This window comes from Vigna unguiculata, chromosome 4, assembly GCF_004118075.2.
Source record: "Vigna unguiculata cultivar IT97K-499-35 chromosome 4, ASM411807v1, whole genome shotgun sequence".
NCBI lineage: Eukaryota > Viridiplantae > Streptophyta > Magnoliopsida > Fabales > Fabaceae > Vigna > Vigna unguiculata.
In genome coordinates this window covers 13534658-13548642 of record NC_040282.1, presented here as the reverse complement: position 1 = coordinate 13548642, position 13985 = coordinate 13534658, and the positions used below count along the sequence as shown (strand labels likewise).

Below are 13985 nucleotides of genomic sequence, written 5' to 3'. Positions count from 1 at the left end.
CACACCTACCCGACAATTGGACAACTCCCTACATCCAATACCTTAAAACCGGTAACCCCCCACCTAACGTTGATAAGAGTTGGATGGCTAAAGCCGCCAGGTATACGATGATAGGCGATGACCTGTACAAACGAGGATATGGTCAACCACTTCTTAAATGCGTTACTGCAGAACAAGCTCAATACATCATCAAAGAGTTACATGAAGGCATATGCGGCTACCATTCTGACGCACGCACCATGACCACCAGAATTCTTCGCGTTTGTTACTTCTGGCTGACCATGGAGGTAGACTGCCACGACTTTGTCAAAAAATACATACCATGCCAGAAACATGGCAACCTCATCCACCAAAAACAGGAGCAGCTCCACTCTATACTATCCCCGTGGCCCTTCGCAAAATGGGGAATGAACATCCTTGGCCCGAGTGACAGATCTTGACCAACATTGTTGGGAGAGCCCAAATAATACATCCAAAATTTATACATTTCATTATTTTCACTAACACAATAAAAATGAATTCATAACTTAGTATAACGATAACTAAAAAAGAAATCACAAATATCTAAAAGATTTCCCTTCGTTCCTTCAGATCCCTGAACTCATCAATAATTGAATCAGAACTAAAATTTTCAGCTATTTCTTTTTCAGTGTAAATAATCATATTGTCGGCAAGAAATTCATCTTCCATTTTATTCCTCAATCTTGTTTTGATAATCTTCATTGCAGAAAATGATCTTTCTGTTGTAGCTGTAGAGACAGGAAGAGTTAAAATAAGACGAATTAAACGATCAATCAAGTAGAATGTCCGTGACTTTCTTATTCTTGCCAAAGATTGACATAATTCAAGCATGGTTGATAAATTCTTCAAATCTAGATGGTTAGGAGCATTAGTAATAAAATGTTAAAGTTGGAATTTTAAACTAATCTTCTCTTGCTCACTAAAATCTAAAGGATAATATTTGTTCACAAGAGTGCATATATCCTCAATGTTAAAAGCTTTATAAGCATCCTTAGGAACTAAAGCATTGCTTAGAGTTAAAAGTTCCATTGTTTGCTCACTAAACCTATCATTTAATTCTTGCAACTACTTGTCCATTGTAACAAGAAATATATTTACCCTAAAATGATGTTCCATAGTGACATGATCTTTTTGATGTCAAGAACAGCCATGACTTGCAACATAAGTAGAATTAAAATCAGGAATATCAATGTCATGATGTTCACAAAAGAATACCACACCTTTCAATAGATTTTGCCAACCATCATCCCTTAACTTTTGAATCAAAATGTTAGTAGAACAAACCAATTGCATAGAATTCAATATATCCTGAGATTGTTTCTGCAAAGCTTGGCAAAGACCGTCAGTAATTCCCATAGTCTCTTTCATCATGTGTAAAATTAATATGAACTCAAATGAAGACAACATAGTCAATGCAACATCAGCATCACCCTTTTGAGAATAAGTTGATCCATCAACAATAATTTTTTGAAGAACCAGACAAGATGCATTATATAGCTTCATCATACTACAAATGGAATAAAAATGTGAGCTCCAACGAGTATCACCAACTCGTTTTAAAGTGCCAATTTGATTTTTTCCTTTACCATTTTCAAGTTCACCCATTTCTAACAATTGAGTTATTCCATCTAATTCAATAGCTTGTAACTCATCATGACGTTTACTAGAGGAACACACAACATTTACAATAAAAGCCAAATTTGAAAAAAATTGATGAACTGGAATGACCTCTCTTGAACCAGCCACCAAAGCAAGTTGTAGTCTATGAGCAAAACAATGCACATAATAAGCATAAGGATTATCATTGAGAAATAATGGTTGCAACCCATTCTATTCTCCCCTTATATTACTAGAACCATCATACCCTTGACCGCGAATATTGGAAACATCAAGATTATGCCTAGAGAGAACGACACTCAATTCTTTTATATTACCATCCTTATCTACGAATCTCAAAATAATAGTTATTTGCTCTTTTTTAGATTCATCACGTGCTTCATCAACAATTATGCAAAATTTAGAATCTCCAATTTCTTCTCGAATGTGACTTCTTACTTTTCTAGAGAAAATGTGCAAGATTTCTTTCTGAATATGATGAGAAGTATACTTAGCATTATACGGAGCATTTTCTAACACAACTTGTGCCACTTTATCATTATGTGATGCTAGAAGTTTAATCATTTCAAGAAAGTTACCTCTATTGTAAGACCCGTGAAAATTAATTAATTAAATAATTAATTAATTAATAAATACGGGTAGAAAGCACCTTTATGGCATTAACTATTGTTTAATGTGATGTGGGAAAGTACTAGCTCAAGTGGTTGAGAGTACTTTGATTGTGTGAGAGGACTTGGGTTCGAGTCCTATGTATGCCAATTATGTGTAGTTGTTTTATTATTGATTTTAAAGATATGTATGAGTATGTGATTGGTATTGCAAAACTTATGTTGATTTGTGTGTATCACCAAATGTGATTTGGTATAGTGGTTGTGCTTTGGCCTTAAGAGTGGAAGGTCATGGGTTCAAACCTTGGTGGGCAAAGAATAAGCTTTATTTTTGCTAACTAATAGTTGTGGTATGAATGTGAAGGGGTAAAGAAAAGCCTAGCAGAATGGGGCAGCCAAGGGGGTTGGAAAATTACCAAATGATTAACATTGAAGAGGAATTAAAACCCATAAAGCCCAAAACTCGTTTTATTTTTAAAAACCCTCTTAAAGGCACCTATAAAAGCCAAAACTTATGAAAAGGGAAGGGTTTTGGCATCTGTGGTGAACTATTATAGAGAGAGTACGAAATTTAGGCTGAGAGAGGAGGTTTGGGTGCGTAAAGGGGCTGAACTGAGAGGAAGTCTGTGGCACATCATTGGAAAACCAAGGAAAACCAATATTCTTCCCAATTTCAATCAAATTTTCAGGTTAGGGGAGCTTATCCTAATTTTCGTGCTGCTATTTTAGGTGTATGCATTGGGTAAATTTGTATGTCATGGAACCCGTGTGGTATGTGCTGTAATCCAGAATCTGGTTGGTTGAGATTGTGTGTAAAGCCTTGCTATGCATTTTTGTGATTAGAGAGAGGGTTTTGGTATGGAATGGGTAGATATGATTTAATCTCGAGTTGGGTAATATGAATGGTGAAATAGGACATGTTCTGATGATTATGGCCATTATTTGTGCTTGGTAATGTGTTCATTGTGTTTTGGTATTGTTGGTGTTGCAAATTGGGCAAAGTGGGGTGATTCGAGTGCCTGAACAGACTCGAGAACCTGCAAGTCTCGCCCAAGCGGGTCCTCTTCGCCTCGACGAGAGTTGTAGAGTCTCACAATGGGTCCTGATTCGTGGTTCTCGCCTAGGCGACCAGGAAAAGGGTTGAGCGACAAGGTCTCTCGCTCAGGTGAGAGGCACTCTCCTAAGCGAGGTTGTGAGGAGAACGTGGAAGTTTTGAGCGCGATATCTCGCCCAGGCGAGATGTTTTGAGCGACTGACACTCTCGCCTAGGCGAGAGTGGCTCGCCCAAGCGAGTTCTTGAAGTGTGTTCTTGTGTGTTTTGTTGAAGACTCGTCTAGGCGAGGTGTTATAGTGGTTTTGGGCAAATGTGTGGCTCGCCCAGGCGAGAAGATCTTGCCTAAGCGAGATGACGAGTTGATGCTACTATTTTAGGCTCGCTTAGGCGAAGGGAGCTAGCCCAAGCGAGATTGAGGGCTTAGAGTGTCCCTGGTTTAAGCGAGTTTATGTGATTTTGACATGTTGTAATTGCTTGTGGGTGTGATTTGGTTACTTTATCCTAAGTATAGGAATTTTATGCATGTGGTGTGGCATTTGGGCTTGAAGGACTAAGTCCAATAGGGGTCTGGGATGTGCTCGGTGGTTGGACACATGATGGGCAAGGAACTGGTTGAGTTCCTATCGGCTACTATTGGGCGAGGAGTCCTTAGTATGGTGATTCCACGTGTCGGGCGCACGATGGGCAAGGAACTGTGATGTTCCTGTCGGCTACTATTGGGCGAGGAGTCCATAGTATGGTGATTGCGTGCGTGCCAGGGTCCAAGTATGAGACTTTGATGTTTTATTACAGACGAGGAGTCTGTAGGGCAGGACTATGAGCGGGATAGGCTCATAGGGTTGGACCACGAATGAGTTAGTTTCGTGGGAGCATAGGGAAGTCCCAAGACCTAGTTCATGCATATGACTCATGAAGGACTATGAGGTCATGGTTGGGTGATTTGGAAATTATGAGTTTTGTACTTACGTTGTTTTGGGTTGGGAAACATGTATATTTCATATATTTGTTTATACTTTATTGTGCATAGCTCACCCTATCTGTGTGTGTGTGTAGCGATGATCGGATATCTTGTTATCCGGGAGCAGATGATGTGATAGTTGGGCCAGGAGACGCATAGACTCGGAGCGGGGGCTAGCTTGTGATTTTTGTATATATATATATATATATATATATATATATATATATATATATATATATATATATATATATATATATATATATATATATATATAATATTTTAGTTTTGAGATAATTATGTAATCATTTCAGGAGCCATTGAGTTTTATTCCAGTTTTATGAGTATTGACTCCTGGTTTATGACAGTGATATTAAAGTTTTAAATTTCCCATGTTTTTTTGGGAAATGATTTTATTAAATGCGTTCTTTATTTTATCTTGGATTTTATTTATTAAATTTTCGTAATATTCCTTAGGGATGTTACATCTATTACTTGACTCTGGTGTTTCCTCGTGGCCTTTAAATGCACAAGCTTGAAATGCTAGCCAACGAATTGTGTCAATAGAGGTTTTGAGCCGTAAACGATTCTTGCAGACTTGTTCTGAACTTTGAATATTTATAATGTTATTAATGTGCATAGATTGATTCAACAAGTCTTCACAAGCTTTCATTGCACTGTTATGCAGTGAGCAAGGACTATCTCCAATGTGGTTGAGAAATGCACATCTTTTTCCCGCATTAACCTTTCTCCATGATCTAAAACCTTGTTTAGTAAACACATCTGATCCAAAACGACCATATGGCTTTGAACTAAATAGATAACATGCCAAACAATAAGCTCCATCATTAGTCAAGGAATACTCTAGCCAAGAAGGAAACATTTTAAACCAACTAGATTGAAATCTCCTTGGATGTTTTTCCTTAGAATAAGGATAATTTTCAAGTTGCATTTGACTCATTGGATATTCACATATTTGAAGACGTTTTCTTGGATCATGTTCCAAAGAATTAATATGAAACTTCTCACCTATAATTTTTTGAACCTTAAAAGGGGGCTCCTCTGATTGAACAATTGGAACATTAGTATCATGCTTCAGAATATCTGGAAGAGTTGAATTTGTCCTGTTTTCATCTTCACGAGTAGCTTCCCTTTTATCACTTTTAAAAAATGAATCTATTCTTTTATTCTTCATCAATATACCTATTTAAAAAAAATACTAAAAAATGATTTATCATAATCTAATAAAAAATTGAGAGACATAAATACCAAAAGAAAATTCGATGATAATCAAACCACACTTAAAATTCAATTATAAAAAATACACAGTACAATCATTTTTTCTTCTATGTTGATAAAATAAAAAATTAATATAAAAAAGGCTCATTAAATAAATTATTAAACTAATATTTCACTATCAAGTGAGACAAAAGAGAATTACCTTCTTTATTTCTTCGAGGATGGAAAAGAACAGTTGAGAGATGAAAGCAAAAATAATTTATCTTTTTCTCTTCAGAAACAAAAGAAAATAGGTAATAATGGAAGATGAGAAAAATTTGTAAGAAATTCAAGGCATAAAAATATAAAAGTGGCTCATTAAATAAATTATTGAATTAATATTTCACTATCAAGTGAGACGAAAGAATTATGTTCTTCTTTTCTTCCTCGAGGATGAAAGAGAATAAAGGAGAAATAAGAGAAAAAATAATAGATCTTTTTCTTTTCAGAAACCAAAAAAAAAACAAATGAGAATGAAATATGAGAACAATTTATGAAAAACACAATCTATAATGAAAACAAATAATGAAAAATATCTTGATAAATCTTTTTAATCTTTATTCTTTATTATATTTTATTTTATATTTTATTATTTATTAGTATTAATTATTATGTTTATAAAAGAAATAAAATATTTGATTTAATATTTATAACAAAATAAAATCAAAATACCTAATATCTATAATAAAAAAAATCAAAATATCTATTGTAAAAAAATTTCAAAATGTTTTGGGGTGCCAAGGTCCCCCTGCACCCATAATACTCTGCCACTGCTTGGCCCTTTCTCCCCGGGCAAAGGCCAAATAAAATTCCTGATAGTAGTCGTCGACTACTTCACCAAGTGGATAGAAGCCAAACAATTAGCCACCATTATAGCCCTACAAGTGCAACAGTTCGTATGGAAGGATATCATATGTCGGTATGGCATCCCGCATACAATCATCACCGACAATGGCCGACAGTTTATAGACAAAGAGCTTGCTAAATTCTATACCGGCCTAGGCCTCAAACACGTAACCAGCTTTGTTGAGCACCCACAGACCAATGGACAGGCCGAAATAGCAAACAAGGTTATATTGGTAGAATTGCATAAACGGTTAGACAATGCCAAGGGCCGGTGGCCAGAAGAATTAGTGGAAGTACTATGGGCATACAGATGTACACTTCAATCAACAACAAACGAATCCCCGTTCAGCCTAGTATACGGCGCAGACGCCATGATACCAGTTAAAATAGATGAACCATCTCTGCACCGAGAACTCTACGACCCAGTACAAAATCATCAAAACATGAACACCCACCTTGACCTCCTACCCGAATTAAGAGAAAAAGCCTAAATACACAATCTAGTCGCCAAACAGAGAGCAGCCATAAAGTATAATGCAAACCTACACCCAAGATCGTTCACCAAGGGAGACTTAGTTTGGAGAATGGCCAGCAGTGCAAGAAAGTAGGATGGCAAGTTCTCCGCCAATTGGGACGGCCCGTACCGAATACGCAAAGATGCTGGAGGGGAGGCATATAAGCTTGAACAATTATCCAGGGAAGAGATACCCTATACATGGAACATATCCCATCTCAAGTTTTATTTTAGTTAAAAACATATATTGTACCGAATACTTGTAAACCTGTGTGTACTCTTTTTCCTCACCTGATCTTTTTTCCCTAAGGAGGGTTTTGGCCAGGTAGGTTTTAACGAGGCACCCCAAATTACATGAATAAAACAAAGGGTTCTTTAGCTCAAGACTACTCCTTACCTTACTTCTAACACGTTTTAAGTTCCCCACCCTTACCACAAGTAGGCGGCCTGGGTCAAACACCCTTAATTTGATGTTAATTCGCTTTAAGTTTCCCACCCTTACCACAAGTAAGCAGCCTGGGTCGAACATCCTTAATTTGATATTAATTTGCTTTAAGTTCCCCACCTTTACCACAAGTAGGCATCCTGGGTTGAACACACTTAATTTGATGATAATTCGTTTTAAGTTCCCCATCCTTACCACAAGTAGGCGACCTAGGTCGAACACCCATAATTTGATGTTAATTCACTTTAAGTTCCCCAGCCTTACCACAAGTAGACGGCCTGGGTCGAACACCCTTAATTTGATGTCAATTCGCTTTAAGTTCCCCACCCTTACAACTAGTAAGCGGCCTGGGTCGAACACCCTTAATTTGATATTAATTCGCTTTAAGTTCCCCACCCTTACCACAAGTAGGCGGCTTGGGTCGAACACCCTTAATTTGATGATAATTCGCTTTAAGTTCCTCACCCTTACCATAAGTAGGCGGCCTAGGTCGAACACCCTTAATTTGATGTTAATTCGTTTTAAGTTCCCCACCCTTAACAAAAGTAGGCGGCCTGGGTCGAACACCCTTAATTTGATGATAATTCGCTTTAAGTTCCCCACCCTTACCACAAGTAGGCGGCCTAGGTCAAACACCTTTAATTTGATGTTAATTCGCTTTAAGTTCCCCACCCTTACCACAAGTAAGCGGACTAGGTCGAACACCCTTAATTTGATATTAATTCGCTTTAAGTTCCCCACCCTTACCACAAGTAAGTGGCCTGGGTCGAACACCCTTAATTTGATATTAATTCGCTTTAAGTTCTCCACCCTTACCACAAGTAGGCGGCTTGGGTCGAACACCCATCATTTGATTATAATTCGCTTTAAGTTCCCCACCCTTACCACAAGTAGGCGGTTTGGGTCGAACACCTTTAATTTGTTGTTAATTCGCTTTAAACTACCCACCCTTACCACAAGTAAACGACCTGGGTCGAACACTCTTAACTTAAAATACTTCCCAAATCAACACGGATATTCACGATAATATCATTTCACACACTGCTATAACACATCATAGCGGCATCGCATAACAGCAAACATACCAAGAATCAACATCAGATTAACAGCAAAGTATATAATGTACGAATTAACGGCATATTAAATGATGTACGAGTTATTACAAACTTAGCAGCAAAATAAATAGTGTATGAATTAACGGCAAATGAAGCAATGTACGGGTTATTACAAACTTAGAATTCTTAAACAAATAAAAATCATCCTAAGTCGCCTTGTCATCCTCACCCTCCGCGGTTGCTTCCGCATTAATCCCCTCGTTTGCTGCAGCCTTCTCCGCCTCCTCTCCAGGGCTGCTCTCGGCTTCATCAATGAGCTGGTCGTCCACTACATCTTTGTTTACGTCAAATCTTGGATCAGCCACATCAATCTCCTGGCAGAAGAAGGTCGTCTGCCTTACCCCTTTCTAAAACTCGTTAATATGCTCTTGAATAATGCAGTTTTCCTCTACCCACCGTTTTCTCTCCTTCTTCCACGCAGCTCTCTCCTCTGCAAACTTGTCAACTTTCCCTTGTAGATCTTCCAGCTTTTCCCGGTTCCCTTCCTTCACCTCCCTACGATACAGTGACCCAACTCGGCGACTCAATATCAACGCCTTACTCCCAAACTCCACCATTGTCCTCACCAAGTGGTCCGGCTCCATATTGTCGATAGAGTTAATCAATATCTCTGGCATGTTAATCTCGATATCTTTTCGGACGGTTGTCTCTGGAAACTCAATCAGATCGGCTTCCGGTCCATTAGCACCACTAGACGACCCTTGCCCCAACAAGGCGGCCCTTACCTTCTTCACATCCTTGCCCTTACCAGGCCTAGCCGGCAACTCAGCCTTCCTTTTGGTGCCGCCATGAACATGCACATCCACCAATAATTCTTGCAAATTTGGGACCTCAGTATTCCCAGCTGCCTTCGCCTTCACCGCCTTCTCCTTCCTTAGTGTTTGGAAAAGGGTTAAATTCTTCTTTCTAGCTTGAGCCATATGTCCTGCATGAATACAACAAAGTTCGGTTAGTTTAACTTAGACACATTGAGAAAGTTTAAGTCACAAACAGATACCTTCAATATCAATAATCGGATGAACCGAATTATAAACCCTAACTAAGGCCTTAGTGGGCAGTTTATCAGTAAACTTCATCCGCACCTCCACCACCTCCTTATCCGCCGCCGACAACTCATCGGTACTCATATCCTTATACCGAGAGGGGCTACCCGTCGAACTAAAAGGGAATTTAGTACTCCCATCTGCATTAAGGAAATACGACTTTCCTCCCTCCTTCACTACAACCTTGAAATACCCATCCTTGAAGTGCTTAAACGACTGTGTAAATGCGTCCAACCTGCTAATTCTCGGCCTGCTCACCAAGGATAGCCATGTAGTCGATTGTCAAGGTCTTATGTCGTAAAAGTATAAAAATGCATGAGGAGACGGTCGCAGATACAACGACTGGAACAGAACACGAAAGGCCTGCAGGTACGCCCAACTATTCGGATGTAGTTGAGTAGGCGCCATGTTTAACTGGCGGAGCACCCCCATGGTAAAATCATCTAATGGCAACCTAACATGTAACTGGGAAAAATGACACATATACATGTAAAAAAACTTGTCGGCAGCTCCTTCTTGCCCATGTTAAACGCGCTCAACAACGCTTACCCGTTCCAATGACACGATACCACAGTCCACGCCCTTTGCGATAATAAAAGTACAATTCAGCCACGAGTTCAGCAGACGAAAACACCGAAATAATGACGACTGGTTTTGAACATCAGCCGCAACCCTCCTTCTGCTATGTGTAAGAACCTTTCTCGGGACACTTCTTTATTAAAAATTTGAACTTTTTTGAACATACTCACCAATAAAAGGACTTAAATAGGAAATTAGGATATAATTTTATTATTTAATAATTTATTTCATATGCAATATTTTTTTCAAAGTTGGATACCCGGTAAACTATAACTTTTATGATTTTATAGTCTCCACAAAATATTTATCTATATTTTATTTTTACTATTATGTTGATTATTTTAATAAATATTTGAAGTATTCTTATATTTCTGTATTAGTATATTAATTAATGTTGCCAGAATCACTATGTTTTTAATACTTTTGATACATTATGTCTTCAGCAAAATTAATAGATACTTTTGATATTATTGGGTATTAAGACATAGAAAATAAGTAAATTTATTTTCTAATTAAAATATTCTTAATAAAAAACAATTATATTTGTTTTAGTTTTTGCTAATACAATATTTACAGTTTTGATAGAAAATTTAGTGAAACTGGTCACTAATTTTATTTTCTTATATAATAAATTAATTTAATTTAGATTTTATTTATTTGGAGTTGGATTTGATTTAATCTTTCTAATGTTTTGGGATAGCTTTTTTAAAAATAAAATATAGAAGAAATAGATTCTAAATTAATTAAAAAAATACACCCTATATTTTAAGAAATTATTTTATTTTAATTTTTTAAAATATTAGAAACGTTTAAAATCTCCACAATATTTAAGGTTTTCCTTTTCTTTGTAAAAATTTATAAAAGTAGTACATACATCATATTATATATGATTTAAATGCAACAAAAATTTCATTCTCGTGATAGATACGGTATAAATAATTTAACATTATTACTTACTACAATTTATATTTAAATTATAATTTCAAAGATGTGATAAAGTTATTTCTTTTGTTCTTGCGTGTGAATAAATGAATGGTGGATTATCTTGTCACTGGTCGATGAATGGTTAAAAATCTCATCTCTTTCGATGGCGCAGAGTTACATGCAAACTACTTTATTGTATTTAATAGCAAGTAACCTTCCACCGAATGGTTCACCCTAAAATCTGCTCATGTTTTCCACAGAAACCCTAATCCTCTTTCTGCTATCACCGCCACCTTCTTTTTCTCTTTTTCATTTTTTCTTTTTTCCCTTTGATTTATAGAGAGTTCTTGTTTTCCTGGCGCAATTGTATAAAGGTGTATGCATACGGAGAATAATTTCACTCCATTCATTCTTGTGACTGCACATGTTTTCTTACTGTAACCCTGATCCTCCTCAAAGCACCTTGAAATGGTTAGAGCTGTTTCATATCGGAAGAGGTTATCGGAAAGCTGTATTCTGACTTGGTGAGCTTTTTATTCATGGAATGAGATCATTGCTTTATTCTGTTAACTAGTTTTTGTTTTTTATGTTTTTATTTGAGATGTTTTTTTCTCGTTACAATGTTTATAATTCTTTTACCTAATAAATCCTAAATTTATGGTATAAATTTAAAATCTTATTTTTAAGAGACAGAATTTTTAACACTTTTGACATCAGGAATCAAACAAGTATGAAGCCAGGGACAATGTTCAATTTTGCTCTAATGCATGACATCTATCACCATCTTCATTTACCTCTTAGAACATCTCAAAGTTGCCTATCATTTATTTTATTTCTGCCCTTGACTTTTATCTTTCGTTCCTGCTGTGAAGGAACTGTGAAGGAATGGTTCACTTCACACCTTATATTGAGTATGTTATTGCAACTTCTTTTCACTGGAATGAAGTTTTATCACGGATCCTATATGTTCAAGCAACTTTTCAGAGGTATTTTTCTTTTTCTTTTATCTTTTTCTTTTTCACATTTTCTTGTCTTGTACCAGGTCATCGTTATCCCTCATGAGATACTTTATCTTGTTTAAAATTGTTTATCATGCTGCGATATACCAGGAATGAAAATGAAAGAATCGTATCAATACAGTACTTATTTATTTATATATATATATATATATTTCCTCTGATGAGGATTTTTCTGATAAATGAGTTATGAGTTATGTTTGTAGGAAGAAGTTATGTATCCTATATCGTAATGCCAAGGAATTTATCGCATCGGTTGCAAAATGGTGGCTGTGAAGAAAGCTTCAGAAGCATCAAAGTTCATGTGAAGCTAATATGAAAATGGTATGCTACTTTTCTGTTTCTCTCCTCTCCAAAATCTCTTGTGGTTGACAGATTTGGTTGAAAGGATCTCTGTAATTGTACAAATTCACGATAACTTTTTATGAGATGACCTTATAATTGGTGATTCATGTTCGTTTTTGTTATTTGTTGCAGGAGCTTGAAGTACTTCCCTTGGGAGAACTCGGGAAGGAAAATTGTTCAGATAAAAATGATGTAACTGAAGTTTGCAACAAAGATCATGGAGGTGATAATGTTGGTGCCATGTTCCAAAGAGAAATAGAATGGTTCCAAATATTTGGCATCGAGTTACCACCCAAAAACATGGGAACCATCCAGAAAAAGTTGTCAAAATCCAAAGAAGTGACACCGTAAGTTGATTCTTTTTCTTTTTGGGTTGTTAATTTTAATCTGATTTAAGTTATAGTCTTATTTTGATATTATTAAAATTAATGTAAAATATCAGTTTTTCTCTTTCATGTCATGTTTTAACATTTCTTCCCTTCCTAATAATAGAAAGAGAATTCCTCTCAAGCTTGTGGCGAACAAGGAGATGTTCTGAGGTGTGAAACATGCACCTGTTCTTTCCATCCTAGGTGCATACTCTCACCACTTAAAACCCTCATTCCAGATAATTGGAGGTGCCCTCAATGTGTAAGTCTATGATACCTTAAACAAATGTAATGTTTTCAGTTATGGCTTTATGATTGTACTTAAAATATTTATTTCTTTTTGTATGTTACTGAAGTTTGCAACAAAGATGATGGTGGCGATAATGTTGGTGCCATGTTCTAAGGAGGAATGGAAAGGTTGATGTTGGTATGAACTTAGAGAGCAAAACAATTGAAGAGGAAATTATTTTACCACCTGGCATGGAGTTAAAAGAAATATTTGTAACGAAGCATTGAAAACTGAGTAAGTATTTAAGTTAAGTTAGAATTTTTTGTTTGTGTTCTTTTGTTTTATTACTTTCACCACTTCATTTTTATTTTTTTTTAACTTTTGTTGTCTTAATATCATTTAAAGTGGTTGGAAACTTGCTTCTTCTTTTTTTATCAGCGGAAGAGGAGATATATTCAACAAGATGAAAATTCAAGATATGCAAAAGGAGTGAAAGAAGCACAACTTAATATTATTGCAGCTAAGGGAAAACAATGTGTTATGGTTTTTCAAGGAAGACTTTTGAGTGAATCATGTTAATTGTTGTTCAGAGCATAAATGTTAGCCAAAGCACTCATTGCATATGGGTCCTCTTTTAGTGATGGAGTATTGATATTGTATTTAAGAGACTATTGTAAATTTATTTAATAATAATAATATGTTGCTAACATTATTTCTAATATATATATATATATATATATATATATATATATATATATATATATATATATATTCAACAAAAGAGATGTATGCATTATGAATATTTTGAATAATTACAATAATATAGTTAAAATTTAAGAAAGAATTATAGATTTTTTTATTTGACAAAATGTTAGTAGTGTTGACAGAGTATTAACGATTTGATAAAAAAAAAAAGCAAAATATTATTGATAAAAAGAAAAAGAAAATATGAAGAAACAAAAGAAAGGGAACCTCTAGGGTTTATTTTACTTTCCCACAACAGCAATTTGGTTAATGTTGTTTCACTT

The 13985-nt window shown here is 35.9% G+C and overlaps 1 long non-coding RNA gene and 1 pseudogene across 1 annotated transcript; one reads left to right on the top strand and one right to left on the bottom strand.

Moving 5' to 3' along the window:
• Window positions 1–564: 564 nt before the first annotated feature.
• Window positions 565–5216, bottom strand: LOC114180520 (annotated as a pseudogene).
• A 5986-nt stretch (window positions 5217–11202) lies between these two features.
• On the top strand, window positions 11203–13616 carry LOC114182392. The gene is made up of 7 exons (XR_003604077.1): window positions 11203–11523; window positions 11872–11985; window positions 12222–12339; window positions 12493–12707; window positions 12853–12990; window positions 13085–13251; window positions 13396–13616. It is a non-coding gene; the product is annotated as an uncharacterized LOC114182392 (long non-coding RNA).
• Window positions 13617–13985: the final 369 nt, after the last annotated feature.